The 16,062-nt window shown below is 46.4% G+C and overlaps 1 long non-coding RNA gene across 1 annotated transcript in view; it reads right to left on the bottom strand.

The window, feature by feature from the left end:
• Positions 1 to 245: 245 nt before the first annotated feature.
• The window catches only part of LOC146862704 (uncharacterized), a 102,597-nt gene continuing 86,780 nt past the window's right edge, over positions 246 to 16,062 (bottom strand). The window contains exon 3 of the long non-coding RNA XR_014978497.1: positions 246 to 1,770. This is a non-coding gene — a long non-coding RNA (uncharacterized LOC146862704). The remainder of the gene's footprint in view (positions 1,771 to 16,062) is intronic.

Here is a 16,062-nt window from a genome sequence, read left to right on the forward strand (position 1 = left end):
TGAGTCTGTAACACAGACAAGACCACATAATGCTGTAGTAAAAAAGCTCAGTTCCTGTGGTGTATGTATGTGTGGTCAACTCATTTCTAGATGTTCGCAGTGGATGCAGCAACAGTTGATGCACCACAGAAAATTTTAATCTGGTTTGGATGGCTATAGAGTATACACATGTTAGTGCATGTCAGTTGTAATGTTTTTTTAATTAAATGTGTGTTGAGGTTAGAAAAAAGTGGGACAGCCATGTTGGTTTCCTCAAGAAAGTCAACATTTATTTGAGATAACCTCTCCCTTGTACATAGATAAGGCCTGCCAATAGCAAATTATGACACTGAAGTACTTATTGCATGCTATGGCAGAAATGCATACACACTCATACCAGGAAGGACAGTTTTTCACAGAACAAACTTTGCTTTCATTATTCATGAGATGAAAATGTTCCTTTTCTCATGTCTTGCCAATATGAATGCTGATGAAAAGAAGAAATATACTGCATGTAATGACCAATCATAAAAGATCTGCAAGGTGGCTGAAGGCTTTTGGAAGATGGTTCATTTTAATGAAGCAAAAAATGCTAAAGAGACGTGGGTCCAACCACCACCACCTGCAATGCCTTTAACATCCGCCATCATCATCACACCATAGCACATTCAATAATGAAAAGTTGGCTGTACAGGAGGAAAATCAAACATCAAAAATGAAAATAAATGATGGTAAACATATCACACAAATCAAACATTAGGTACTCTATATTGTGCCTCCTCTCCCTCACATTTCCATTTGCTAAGAAGGATGCTGAATGACAAGAACATATGAGCAAAAACAATGGCATGTCACCAATTGAAGACTGCAGTGTTTTTATAATAGGAAGTCATGATGATGAACACATACCAATAAAATGATCTGGCCACAACACACTCACCAATGTTCACAGGGAAGAACATTTTCATACTATAGGGAAGTGCAGCTTTTCATTCTCTGATGAGTGGTCACCCGCCATTGGTGTTGTTGTGGTGCTGTGGGAGGATGAGGAGTAAAGGTAGATGTTTCCACACCACAGACATCAGATGATAAAGACATGCAGCCTATTTTCCCTATAAAATCAGTGAATGCCAGTAAGACTGTATGGTAATCCCTGGCAATGGCTTCCTGGTTTTGCAACACAGCAAGGGCGTTGCTGTTGTAGGCACTAGTTACTGATGTGTACGAATCCAACTTTGCTTCCAGTTGTTTCCCCAAGGTCTCCAGTGCTTGTTACAGGGATTGTATTGAGGAATTGATGGCTCCTAGCTACTATTGTACATCACTGGTGTGAGATGTATACATATTTTGTTCTTTATCCCCCATCATCACACCAGAAATATCTGATAAGGAGACATCTATTCCATGGAGCCAGGAATGAGTGTCTCTTACAGCTCCTTCCAACCTCTTAATGGGTCTGAGACACCTCTGGACTTCTTCAAGTGTGCCCACTAATTTCTCCAGCCCCAACTTGACGGTTTCCACCATATAGTGCTGGACCCCTACTACTCTACTTTGAAACATGACTTGGGGGTCACCAGAGTCCATGCTACCAGTATGGTGAACAGGTGGAAAATATATAGTCTGGGCTGGTTCATTTGGAGACCCAACATCTTCTCCCCTTGCCAAGAGGAGTGTGTATAATGTCCAGGACTTGATTGAAGTGGTCTTTATCCATGAGGGGCAGGGTGGAGTCGAGGTCAGGTTGATCATCATCAACAGGCTCTTGTACAATAAATGATGTCATTTCCTCTGTAAGATGATGAGATAAATGTTACTATTCTTTATTTACTAATTGACATTTAAAAAAAAGGCCTTTATATATGACAAACTAACATAACTGTGTTAAAGCATATCATTCATTCATTCTTGATCTTTATTTCGGTCACCTGGACCATAAAAGAATACATTATAAAACATTTTAAAAGAACGAAGGATACAGTAATAGTTTCCAGGTGGTTGACCAGAGTATAAAACAATCATTTAGTTAATAAAAGCTTAATACATTTAGTACGACTGTTCCACTTTGCCGTTAAAAAGTTTGAAACTGCAAACACAGTTGGGGCCGAGAGATCTCTTTTTAAAATCCTGTATGCCGGAAGGTAGGTCCTGAAGCCCAGGTTTTTGAGGAGTGGGACCAGCCAGTACTGTCTTGCTCTTCTATATGCCGGGCAAAAAAATATTATGTGCAGGTCACACTCCCTCGGATGCGCACAAGCTGGGCATTGTGATGAAGTCTCAGAGTTTGTCCAGCAAGCAGTGTGCGCTTTGAGAGGAAGGGTGCTGTACCTCCATTGCATGAAGAGCTTCCTGGTAAGCGGAGGGCCTATATTATCATACACTAGCTCTTGGCAGTATAGGTCTTTGGACTCCAAGAATTTGCCCGTAAGGGACCTCTCCTGTGTGTTTTTAATTTGGAGACATAAATGGTGTTCATAATAGTCTTTGGCTAGAGATTTCCTTGAGATTCTGGGGCATGTGATTTCCGGGTGAGACCATAAGTTCTGTCTTCCTAGTGCCTCGCATGTTTGTTTAATATGCCTGAGCCAAGGAAGTCGTGCAGGATTACAAAGTGTCAGGATTTCCTGAAGCTCAGATCTATAGTCAGATAATTCCGGTGTAGACCATAGCCTTCGCCAATACAGTAAGGGTTTGAGGCACAGTTCTTCCGAAATTGGTCTGAGGCCTAGGTCAAGTCTCAAAGGTAGGAGGGGGGTGCTGGGGGGAAGAGCTGTTAATTGTCTGAGGAAGTTATTCTCAGTCACCTGGATGGTCTGAGTGACAGTGTGTCCCCATATTTCAGCACCGTAGGTCACTGCCCCTTTTGCCTGTGATTTGTATATTTGTAGGCGAGGAGAAAATGGTTGGTAAGTCAAACCTCGGGACATCCTTGCCAGTCCTCCTGTCATTTGAGATAATTTCAGGTTCGCCCTAGTGCGGTGCGTGTCCCAGGACAGAGATTGATTTAATGTTATCCCCAGGTACTCAAATGTGAAGACCCTCTCTAGCCTAGAGGGCCCGAGAGTGGGATTGGGGCGAGTGTTTGATGGGGGGTTGAAGATCATGTACTTAGTTTTTGACGCATTGATCTCCAACCCCCGAGATGCACAGAAGAGTGCGAACCCATCAAGAATCCGCTGGATGCCCATGGGAGACTTGGAGAGCAATAGGGTATCATCCGCGAAGAGAATAGCGGGTACCCTCGTGCCTCCAAGCCTCGGAGCGTCAGTGTCTTTCAACGCATTCAAGTGGCTAATCACCCCGTTGACAAAGAGGCAGAAAAGAGTCGGTGCAAGCACACAACCCTGTCTGACCCCCCTGTCAACGGGGAAGCGGTCCGTTAGGGCGCCCCCTCTCCCACACCTCACCCTTGCATAGTTCCCCAAGTGTAGTCTTCTCAAAATGGCTAGGATGTCAGTTGGAATGCCCAGATCGTCAAGAACAATCCACAGTTTTTACCTAGGCACTAAGTCGAATGCGGCGCGTAAATCGACAAAGACCGTGTATAGAGTGCCGCCCTCTAATAATACGGTCTTCCAGTGAATAAGATTTAAACGAAAAATCTGGTCGATGGTCGAAACTTTCTTTCTAAAACCAGCCTGGTATGTGCTCATGATGTTAAAGTCCTCAATCCAGTCCTGCAGGTGGTTAAGAAGGAGTCTGCCAAAGAGTTTCTGGGAAACATCAATGAGACTAATCGGTCTATAGTTGGCTGGGAGCAGAGGAGAGCCCTTTTTGAAAATTGGGACAATCTCTGCGCCCAGCCAAGTATCTGGTAGTTCCATACCCTTCAGGATGGAATTAAATAAAAACGTGAGGTAAGGTGCCCAGACTTCAGGTTCTTGCTTGAAAAGGTCACCGGGCAATCCATCCAAACCTAGCGCCTTTCCTGTAGCAAGGGCCATGATAGCTACTCTAACTTCTTTTAAGGAAAAGAAAAAGCCCGACGTAGTAGTGACTTCCGTCGGGACGGTATCGACCCCTGTCCCCGCGGGGGACGTGTATAAAGACTGGAAGTGGTCTCGCCAGGACTCAGCTGAAATGTTGGGTTCAATCGCAGAGACCAATTCTTCTGAGCCAGTATTTACACATCGCCAAAAATTCCTGGAGTCTCCTTCTGCCAAAAATTTCGATAATTTCTCCCATTTATCTTGTTCCCATTCCAGTTTTGTATTCTTAGTTAATGATTTGTAGGCTGTTCTTCTCTCCCTGATTTCTGTCCGATCCTGACCTGACTTAATTATGGACAAAAGGTCACTCTTAGCCTTCCTGCAGGCTGAGTTATACCAGGAAGGGACTGAAGTAGGAAGGGCCCTTTTGGGTTTGCCAGTAAGAATTTCTGATGTAGAAGTGATAAGATCTACATGTAACTGCCAGAACTTGTTGAATGATCCCGGAGTGCTAGGATGCAGATTGAGAGTTTGAACCTTCTCCAGGATCGGAACGAGTAGGGCATATAAATTTGGTAACATCCCTTCTTTGGCTACTAGATTCTCCCATTTTATTCTGCGTCTGTTAGTAGAAAGGAGTAATCCCGGGTCAGGTGAATCCCAGTTATTCTCCCTTGGTTCTAGGCCAGAATAATGTAACTCAAGCTGCAAAGCATTATGATCACTATCAGCTCTTTGGAGTACCCGGAAGTCACTTATTTGCGACCAAAGGGCTAATGGGACCAGAATGTAATCAAGTCTCGATGTTTTACCCTCTCTATGATATGTACAGTTTGAGGGAATGTCTGATGGTAGCCTTCCATTGCAGGCCCTCAGCCCATGCTTAAGAGTGAGAGATGTGATTTGTACCGCCAGGGGGGACCACGCTTTTGGTGTTGGAAGGTGGGACGGTGGTATGGACCAGATGTGGTCTTCCTCCTGGGACAGGCCATCCGTTAGGCCCAAAAGAGGTTCAAAGTGACAATTCAGATCTCCTCCTACTATATAGGGGGTGCCCACAGGAATTGTGGTTAGGGCAGAATCGAGCTCAGCAATAGTAGTAGATTCTTGCGAATTACTAACTGGCCTTGAGTAAACATTGATTACCAGGAGACTGGACAGACCTGGCCACTCCAATAGAACTGCCAAAATGTCCTCTGAGTTTACTTTCACAGGGGATGCCCTGCAGCCTAGATGAGAGGCTATCCAGGTTGTGAGCCCACCAGAAGGGCGACCTTTGCCACTCCATTTGGCGTTTTTGGAGAAGGCAGCAAAGCCAATGCGGACGCTATCCTCCCTCATCCACGTTTCTTGGAATAGACATATATCCCTGTTTACTATAAAGCTATTCCAAGCCTGACAGTTTAGTTTGTTGGACAAGCCCGCAATATTCCAGGAAAGAATGTTTAAGAGAGAAGTTTGGTGTTTAGAAGACTTAGGGGATGAGGGGAGGATGTCCATAAAAAAGGCCTTTGGGTCAGTTGACACTACCTCTTGTACTGGAAGTTCAATTGTGGGTGTGATAGTAACCAACATGCTAGATTTCTCGTCGGTTTGTATCTGCTTTAGTCTATCGCTCTGTGTGAGAGTATCTGAGTGTGGGTCATTTAATAGAGACCTTTTCAATCCCGGCACAACACCCGTCCCTTTCTCACTCAGTCAGTCCAGCATGTCCAAACAACTATAGCTATTTTGTAGGGGAAAATAATTATCAGCAGTGATTCTAGTGGTAAGGTGTTCTAAATTTACATTAGGTCTCCGCCTATAATCCCTTCTAGGTACCAGTTTCCATCCCTCTCCATCCAAATCATGTCCTGGAAGAGGATAGAAAAAGGACAGGGGCAGTGTGTGGATGGATGACCCATGCGTATTTCTAGGCCAACTGCAGATGTACTTCACAGTGGCGGGGTCCCTAAAATTAATCACGGCGCAGTCACCCTGGATGCTCTTATTGGTGGTGCCCACCCATGGGACTCTTCTCACCATGAGAACCTCACTGTGTGTTCCCTCTGGAAGGGGTCTATTTTGGACAGCCAATGAATAATTTTGTTTTTTAATGCACCTACTGGCTCTCTATCAGCGGGGTTCAGTGGAGGAATGCCAGCTAGGATCACTACGTATGGATTAGCTTGTGGTGGAAGATTATACGTTGTGTCCTGTGAGGCCTTCAGATGTGTCTCAACATGAGGCACAGTGAAAGCGTCTTGGGCATTCACGCTTGCATGTATTGGCTTGCAAGGTAAAGGATACTCTGTTGGTAATGCAGGGGGATCACGAGTTAAAGTGGACTGAGGTGGTGTTGGAATTTTCCTGAGTGGGAGCAGAGATTTATTAGTGCTTTGCTCGCTAGTCTTGATGGTTGATGACTGTTTCCCCTCTGCCCTATGAGAGAACCCCTTTCTAATTTCCAATAGTAGTGTTTCTATCTTGGAGATACGGTCCTCCAGGGGGCTTAGAATTTCCTTTAGGAGAATTCGGATATCCAAGAGAGTAAAGGGCTCAATTGTGGATGAAGAATTTTGGTTGGAAGGTTGCTCGGGCGTGTTGGAGGGAGGTGGTGGCCTGTTTTTTCCAGAATGATTCAGTGACTTAATTTTGGAAGTGTGAAGGTTGGGGTCACTTTTTAAGTTCCGGTTTGGGGCGGTCACCTTGGGCCTCGGATGGGGCCAGCCTTCGTCTTTCTTTTGGGGAACGCTCCTTCCCTCAGCCTCCGTGCAGGCTCAGAGTTGGGAGTAAGTTTCTCGCCGGTTGCGTCATCGGTAGGCAAGATGGAAGTCAACGGTAAAGAAGGAGGCCTAGCAAAAGGGAGAGGCAATATGCTTAAGTCCGTAATGGCAGTCATATCGCTATCGGTGTTAGTTAAGATAGGGCTAGGTGAATCAGCCAGGTCGGAAGTGCCAGTTAGCCCCCCAGAGTTAGGTGCATCAGTGTGTTTAGGGGAGGTGGCAAGTGCGAGTGGACCTAGCGAAGATCGTCTGACCCAGTCAATCTCTTGAGATATTCGCCGTTCGAGGATAGATATTTCATCAATTATCAATGAACCGGCTTTGGCAAAGTAAGTGTCTAAGGTACCTTTGGCCGGTCCTGCAGCACGCGTAGATCTGCTTCTTGTTTCTATGGCCGACATCCTCGAGTGCTTCTTGAGCAGCTGTGCAATGTGAATGGCGTAAGTGCAAGGGCCTGGCTCTGGCTCGCCTGTCCTCGAACGGCCTCAAACGGCCCGCTCTTTGCCCGGTCTTTGCTCCGCCCTTCGTTCCGCGCGCGTTCCGCTGGCGCGATTACAGTGGCCAGTTGATATGTTTGCGGAGAGCGCGGGGGGAGTGGCTGGGAAGAGGACCCAGCTGCGCCGATGGTGCTGCGGGCGCTTGGCAGGCTGGTCCTCGCAGTCCCGCCCTCCTCCGTGGACAGTGGCTGAGTAGGCGTAGAGGCAGCGTAGAGGCAGCAAGCAGGCGTTCAGGGCACACAGAGTTCTTGTGAAAACTGGAGCTTTTATCCCCGAGCGGCTCCCGCGAAGCGGGGGCCGCGAGTCGCTGAGATAACCAGGGGGAGTGGCTGGGAAGAGGACCCAGCTGCGCCGATGGTGCTGCGGGCGCTTGGCAGGCTGGTCCTCGCAGTCCCGCCCTCCTCCGTGGACAGTGGCTGAGTAGGCGTAGAGGCAGCGTAGAGGCAGCAAGCAGGCGTTCAGGGCACACAGAGTTCTCGTGAAAACTGGAGCTTTTATCCCCGAGCGGCTCCCGCGAAGCGGGGGCCGCGAGTCGCTGAGATAACCAGGGGGAGTGGCTGGGAAGAGGACCCAGCTGCGCCGATGGTGCTGCGGGCGCTTGGCAGGCTGGTCCTCGCAGTCCCGCCCTCCTCCGTGGACAGTGGCTGAGTAGGCGTAGAGGCAGCGTAGAGGCAGCAAGCAGGCGTTCAGGGCACATCACAATGTCCAAATGGTAGGGTTAGCAATTTATTTTCCAAATGAGCTGTTGGCACACCATCAATGTCAGTGTTTACGTTGTAGATTATAGGGCCTGACATCATTGGTGTGTTTTCATAAAACAAATTCACTTACAGCCTCCTGTTTTGGCAGACTTATTTATTTATGCCCTTAGGACTCAGCAAACTTTTCCAATGCTAAGCAATGCTAATGTGCTTGTGCTCTTTCCTTTTGACATGGTTGTGTAGGCTTACACCCAAAACTTTATTTTTTATAACAGGTAACATGCTACTAGTGTCCATGCAACACTCATTGTGGCACACACTTATGTAGGCCTTTACAAATGACTGTGGAATGCCAGTGCACACAGTGTGTGCATATTTACACAGCCATATGGACCTGGCAAGATAAGCCTCTTGGCAGGCCCAAACCTCACATTGTACTACATATAAGTCACCCCTGTGGTATGCCCAAAACAGTCCAGTAGGCAGGGTGCAATGTATTTAAAAAATATATTATGTGCTTTGAAATTTGATATGTCCTGGTAATGATACAATGATGAATGCAGTTTGTCAACACTGTAAGGTCTACATCTCCCAAAGGCTGACATTGGCTTACCTTTTGACATATCATAAGTAGTAACAATCAATTGGAATCAAGTAGGAAAATAAATGTTGGTGTTTGAGGAATTGCATGATAGAACACAATGCAATGGAAAAGTTGGATTTGGAGTGAGAAATCAGTAAAAACCATGTTTCTTAATGGAATATTATGTTGTCCTGACCATTTGGTGACTGTAGCATGTATATTGGGTCACATGACCAGGTGTAGCTTCCAGTTTGTGTTTGTGTATTGATCTCAGACAGTGAGAGAAAGGGCCATAGATGTTGGCAAGATGGACCATCTCAAACTTGATAAGGAGGAGGTGGTGTCACGTGACACTTGCAGATCACAAAAGCTCTGCCTGAGCGACCAGCAGGCGATCCTTGGGAGGGGGAGAACATAGCAGCCGCTAGCTAAGCTGCCGCTTGCCGCCAGAGGCACCTCCGTCCCACTCTTGATGTATTAGCGAGGCTGAGACCCGTGAATTATTTTTCCCGCGTCCCTTGATAGCGGATTTTAGTAGTTTTTACTTGCCTCTCCCTTTTTCTTGTGCGGGGGGCCGAGGACTGCTTCTTTTGTCAGGGGTATGTGCGTTGGCACGTGTGCCGACTTGCCGCGTTGGTCTGCTGCCGCCCTGGAGCTGAGGAGGGGTCGCAGAGCAGCGGCTCGCGGGCTCCTCAATGCCGATACTGGCAGATGCAGCAGAGGACGACTTTCTTCCACACTGGAGAGGGCTGCTCTTCCGAAGCAGTCGGGCGTGCTTTTGCCTCCCGAGGACAGAGGACTCTTGCCATTCCTCCAACAGCCGTGATGACAACAACTGGAACAAGAACAGGTGTAGGGGGTAGGAAGGGGGAGGCCATCCCACTGCAGCCTCTGTTAGTGCAACGTTGATCACTGAGGGCAGTAAGCTAGTGCTGCTCTCCACACAGCCACAGTCACAGCAAAAATCCTTGAAGCAGGTACTGGAGGTTCAGGAGGGGGGAGACAATAAAATTATTACCCCTGCTAACAATACAGTGCCAACAACAAAAAGTATTAGGAGAGGCAAGAAATGTGGCGGAGGAGCGCAGAGTTCGGTAAAAGTGAATTCTGAAGGGAAAATCATTAAACAGCCCCGGAATAGAAAAACTGATATAAGTGACAGTGTAATTCAGGGAAAGGGGAGTGCCACCCCTGGTACATTTGTTAATAGTACCTGTTCTACTTTTCAGCATTGCAAGGTCAAGGGCAGGAGCATTAAAGCAGGCAGAGTTAAAAGTAACCCTCTGGATTCGAGAGTCAAGATGACGCCTTCTCTACGGTCATACTTTAAAGTGCAACCATGAGTGTTGGACGTGGTCAAACAAGGGGAGGCCCTAAGGTAGCGCTTGAAAGGGGAGTTGGAATTAAGGCCCTTTTTTTGGAGAGGATGGAGGCGGCAGGTAGCCCCCTCCCACCCACACAAACTTCACCTGAAACCGTATCTGAAACTTCTGGAGAGGCCCAAATTAAGGCTTCGGATATAAACAGTGTCTCTCTGGGAGAGAAATCTCCAGCTTGTCAAAGCATGGCGGATATTGACAGCACAGAGCTGGGCAGAGTCTCCGAGGAACATGGAATTGTGGGGTCCTCAGCAGCCTCTCTTGAGGCCCTATTTTCTTCCCTTTCCGTAGATATTAGGAAGGGTTTTTCTGTCTCTGACGGAAACCAAGGGGAGATCTGGCTTTTCTGCGAGTCGTTAGAGAAGAAAATCGATCGCCTAAATTCCAGGACAGTGGTTTTGGAAAATTCAGTGGGAGAACTCAGGGATGAATTGGGAGCCACCAGAACAGATATTGCACTGCTCAAGAGAGAAGAGGTGGTGCTCCAGGACAGGCTCGAGATGTCAGAAAACAACTCGGAAAAATAATCTGCGTCTTTTGAATGTTCTGGAAGGGAGGGAGGGGGAAGATCTTAAGTCCTTCATTGTAACCCTCATAAAGGAATCAATTCAGATTGAAGAATCTGAGGAGGCTCTGAAGAAGGACATACAGAGGGTCCATAGGAACCCCTTCAGGAAACACCCTAATCGGACAAAGCTTAGGAAGATTCTCATAAATTTCCTCACTTGCTCCTTGAAGGAAAAGATCCTTAATGGTGCTTTAAAGCAAAAGTCTCTGAAACCCCGAGACTTTCCCTAAGAAATCTGCTCTGACTTAGCCCGAGTCACTCTGCCCAGGCAATGGGAGCTGGCCAGGAAGCGGTACCATTTTAAGAAACTTGGGGCGGTTGCCCAGCTAAAATTTCCTGCATTCTTGAAAGTCATGCATAACAATAAGATGTATAACATAAAATCAGTGCAAGAGGCAGATGAGCTTTTTGACTGCCTCGGCAAAGTTACAAAATAGATTTGTTACTGAGTATCCTACATATCACTCCCAGTAGGTTCCCCGGGGTCTTTGAGGGTGGATCTAAACCTACCTGAGGTCTTGAGTTCCTTGTGATATTGGATACCAGAGAGATAAGCAAGAAACACTGGTTTATTAATTAACACAAGTTTATGAGGTTACATTTAGAGAAGTATAGTTGAGGGAAATTCGGGGTCGGGTCTTAGGGTCCGAGCCTCTCACTTTGTTTTAGCATTTGCGTATAGAAGGACAAGGCAGGTTGCCCCGGTGGGCAGAATCTGGACTATAAGTCCAGGTAAATGGGGGGAAGGGTTCTTCGGGTGGGGCTGGAGGGAGGTGGGCTAGAGGGAAGTGGGGGGAGCATGGGGTGGAGAGCATTGGGTTAAAAAACAAAAATAATTCTCATTCGCCTTTTAGCTTGATTTTGTCACGTTTGATCTGGGATCGGTTCTTTGGGAGACGTAGTACACCCAGGGTTCTGATGTTTAAACCTCCATGAGTGACATCCAGTTTCTATCCTGGAACGTTAATGGCCTGCAAGTGAAAACCAGGAGGGCTAAAATTTTGCAGTATTTAAAAGACTCTCCTGTGTAGATCATTATTCTTCAGGAAACCCATCTCTTAAAAGAAGAAAGGTATGGAATTTTCAAAATTTGAAAGTGGGTGGAACACCTGATTAGCTCCAATCAGAGTGCTACTATCAGGGGTGTAGCTATTTTGATCAAACGGCAAACGAACGTCCGTATTCTCGATGCAACGATAGACCCATGTGGCAGGTGGGTCATCGTGAAATTGTCCATTCAAGGTTTCTTGCTGACGGTGGTAGGCTATTATGGCCTCAACCAAGATGACCCCTCCTCTCTGAAAACTATTTTTCAAATCTTTTGGAATTTACAGACCCAGTCATTATGGCTGGAGACTTCAACATAGTTTTTAACCCCAAGCTGGACAAGTCTCCTAGCAGTAGAGCTAATGTGTTGCCCAAGTCTTGGACGTATCTCCAAATGATGATGATACAGACTGGACTTTGTGATATCAGGAGAAACAGGTCGGGTTCCCAGCCAGGAGTCTGTTTTTATAACAGCAAGTATGGCCATAAGTCAAGGATCGACTATATTTTAGTCAGCCGAGACCTCAGGGGCAAGGTTAAGAACATCGACTATTTGACTCCCCACTTATCAGATCACGCAGCTGTGTGGATGGACTTACTTTTGGTAGGAAAAGTACAATCGATGTTGTGGACGTTTGATCGCTTGTTACTCCTCTATGATTCTGAAACCAAACATTTATTTCATGAAACAGAGTGTTTTCTGAACACGAATATTGGTTCAGCTGAGATTTCGGTGGTGTGGGATGAATGGAAGGCTTTCTTAAGAGGCATGGTCACAAGCAGGGTGTGCTATAAAAAGACAGTACAGGGAGGTGGAGATCGAGATGAAGGGAGTTGAGCTGAGTTGGAATAGTGAGACTGTCCATGCAAAGCGCCAAGAACAACTGGTTAAATTAGGTAGTCTAAAGGATCAGTTAGATACTATTATCCAGACGAGGATCACAAAAAGATGGGAGGCCTGTAAGCTTGCCCATTTTGAGTATGGAGAGGGGGCTGGCAAGCTTCTAGCGTGGAAAGTCAAGTCTGATAAGACACGAAATTTGATAAAACAAATTGACAGCGAGGATAAGACTACTGTGTTATCCACAGACGAAGAGATTGGGGATGCTTTTTAGGTCTCGCTGAGACAGCGAAAGCTGTCTCTTTGAGACATTTTGTAAGTGGGCTTTCAAAAGTGCTACCCACATGGTTTTGCTGGCCTAGGGCTTGAGTGCACGATGGCGTGTACGTGCACAGCTGCTCCTCTGCTCCTTGCATTCCCCCCTCCCTTCTCACCCAGCCCTTTGATGCTCTGCTCGATTACTTTCACTTTCGCCGCTTTGATGTTTGATCGCAAACGCGATCACTTCCGCTTGTTTCTCTTCGCCGCCCGTAATGCATTTTTTTTCTCTTTAAGTTATCTTTTGATCAGTCACGGGGTCTAAGTGCACCGTGACATGCTAACCCACTTTACTGACTGCAACACAGTTGTTGCAGGCACAAAAGCTACACATTTCTCCGGCACTTCCCCAAACATAAAACATTTGTTAGAAGATCTTCACTTCAAACGTTCCTCAACCGTAATGCATTTTTTGGGCTTGCGTTAACTTTTAATCACGAACATGGTCTAAGTGCACGTGACACGTTCTCCAGCTTTTTCCACTGTGACCGTGCTTCCACTTTTACAAAGCTGTTCTTGGAGGCACAACAGCTATGCATTTTTCCAACCACACTTCGACCAGCTGCTACAGGAGGCACGCGGCATGTTTCCTTTCATGAACGGGGCGCCTGCTGTGTTTTATCTTTTAAAATGGCAGCCGCGCATTTTCTATCACCACAGCTCTCGCCAGTGCAGGAGTGGGTTTGTGCCCCTCACCCTCCTAGCTGCGTCTCTCCCCAGGACCCAGCTGCCTTGCGGCGCACCGTAGCTCCCTTGCCCACTTGCTTTTTAGGTCTCACCTGAGCCAGCGCTTTAGCGCTGCTCTCGCGAGAGCTTTTGTATAAGGGGGATCTGGAAGTGCAAACTAGTGCTTTTCAGGCCTCCAAATACAGTGCATGTGCGCCGGGCGCGCGCACCATTTGGCAGCCTGCCTGATCACTTTTGCGCCCGCTTTGATGTCCTCAGTGAGCCGCGCGGCCACTGAGGACATCAAAGCGGCCACGAAAGTGCACACCATTTGCCACTCCCCCCCTTATCCCACTTCCTGCTTGTTTTAAATGTTGTGTTCACCCTATAGTGTTTGTTTACTGCTGCTAATTAGCCAACTTCTATCAGCACATCCACCCCGTCTGCCCTTCAGTGTGTCTGGCAAAGCTGCTAATTAGTGAAACTAGAAAGGAGCCTCTTCAAATGTGCTCGACATTGTTGTCAACATTTTATTAAATAAAAAATTAATGCTGCATTGAACTTTTCAGTAAGAAACTCATTTAGGGGTGCCCTAAGTCAGTTTCCTACTGAAAAGTAAACGTGCAAAGCAGGCGTTTATTTACAGATATGGCAGGGATGCTACAAGCCAACCATCTAGAATCGGGTGGGCGGTTTAAGCGCTTGCCTTTATTTCTTACAACTTCTTCGTTGTACCCCTGCTGCACCGGAAGAGGCAACACTGCTCGGGATCAGGTTACCCAGCTCCATATAAGCCACACATGAGACGGTCCCCCGCACAAAAGAAGCAAAAGCATCTCCCTTGCTGCACCACAAGAGACAACCCTGCCGCGTATGCCATTACCCAGCCGCATGTGAGCCACAAACAGGACTGTCCCACGCATTACAAGAAAATAAAAGCGTCTCCCCTATTGCCTCGGAAGACGCAACACTGCTCCAGATCATGTTTCACAGCCGCCTTGAAGATAGGGCAAAAGAACAAGTAGGTGCCTTTCCATTAAAAAACATCATAGCAGATGCCAAATAGGTTCCTCCGGGCCTCGTTATACCAACCGTTTGTCACAGCGCATTGAATTCATTGAATGCATTTGCGGGGGCTTGCTATCTAAATACAGCACCTTCACCCGGCTGGGGTATTTAAAAAAAAAAATAACAGTAATGATTGCTGCTTCGCTTTTTTATCAACATAGAATGCATTTTTAGGAAGCATTTTCAATTCTGCTTAAAAAGCGAAACAGAAATCCCTCCTGTCAAGTGAACGAGTTGTGTTCAAATTCCGCTTTAACAACATTACCAAGTGCTTTTTTTTCTAGAACATCCCATTGTCACACTTTTTGATCAAATAAATACACGACCCAGTTTCCGAGACAGTGGGCGAGTGCTTACATGACAATGTATTACATGCTCAAATTCCGCTAGAGACACGTTGTGTTCTCTGCAGATGCAAAATAAAAGCAGGGAGTGTACTCAACTCCGGAGTGGCCCGCACCTTTTTTACCCGTCATGCATCATCCAATTAGGGAAATTCTTCAGAAAAAATGTAAGCCTATCCGGAAGCTCACCTTTTCACCAGCCCTTTCCTCACACCAAAGATAGAATTTCTGTTGAAAGAGGCACCATCTTGATGTAGCGCTTAGAAGGTTGAAAATCGTAGGGGTGCGTTATATTCACGGTTAGTCGGCACCCGCATATAATCAAATGTGTACTCAGGTATTTTTGTGTGCAGTGTATTAAGAATTGTATAACCTATGTCGATTTCAATAGAAGTGTTAGCTATGTACAAGCATCTTATGTATATATTGAAGCAATGCATAGAGCTTAGTCCTTTGAACAATGTGATGTTAAAACGTGTAGATTAGAATTCGTGTCTGTAGACTGTTTAGTTTGACCACACATGAAAGAAAGACGTAAATGTCAATACTGTGATTTAAACCTGCTTGTGTAACCGAAGTAGTGGCCAGAATTCGCATATATCGTTGAGGCGAAAGGCCTGGTATTTTCTTATGTTAGCCAAGGGCAATAGGCCAAAAAGGATTTATTCCAGTAGAGGTTTTAGGCTGTAGTAAATTGCAAGTTAAAAGATGTGAAGTATGTCTGCCTTGCATGATCTCACCCCAGGTGCAAGGACAGTTGCTCGTTAGTAGAGAAGCTCTTTGTTCACAAATTGACTTATGTAGAAAAAGCCAGACATGGGAGTGCATTGGAATGTGCCAATCGTAACTCCTAGTGCGGATGGCGTCTGGGACTCAAGGCCAAGCGATGGACGATGGAACTGGACAGCGCTCTGTGGAAAATTACTGAAAGTCGACCCCGCAGAAGAGGAGGCGCAAAGGGCGTGTTCTGAGATTTGGGGTTCTGTATTAGGGACAGCGCCCCGAGGGTGGAGGCAGATCAGAGCAGCCCTGAGCAGAGGAAGGCTAGGCGAAGAGATAGAGGGGGCAACTTAGACCAAGCTCTCTAAGTGAAGACTTCTTAGGAAGTTCACTCTGACACCTTTTACTCGATTGAGGGTCTTGGGGATTGCTAAGTAGGGATGTCATCTAGTACAGAGTAGGGACAGAGATGGTATGGTCCAGTGTCCCTAATATCGACATTGGCTTGGTAGTTTTCTACCTCATGCTTTTAGAAATTGTGCTTTTAGTTATTTTTAGCCGTATGCGGATTCTTCGTAGAGTAGCATTTGTGTTAGTGCCTATGTACTTGTTGTGCCTCGTATTGAGGACTCTGTATCTTCAAATCTTTATGCTGAT

Source organism: Triturus cristatus, chromosome 2_2 (genome assembly GCF_964204655.1).
Source record: "Triturus cristatus chromosome 2_2, aTriCri1.1, whole genome shotgun sequence".
Taxonomy (NCBI): domain Eukaryota; kingdom Metazoa; phylum Chordata; class Amphibia; order Caudata; family Salamandridae; genus Triturus; species Triturus cristatus.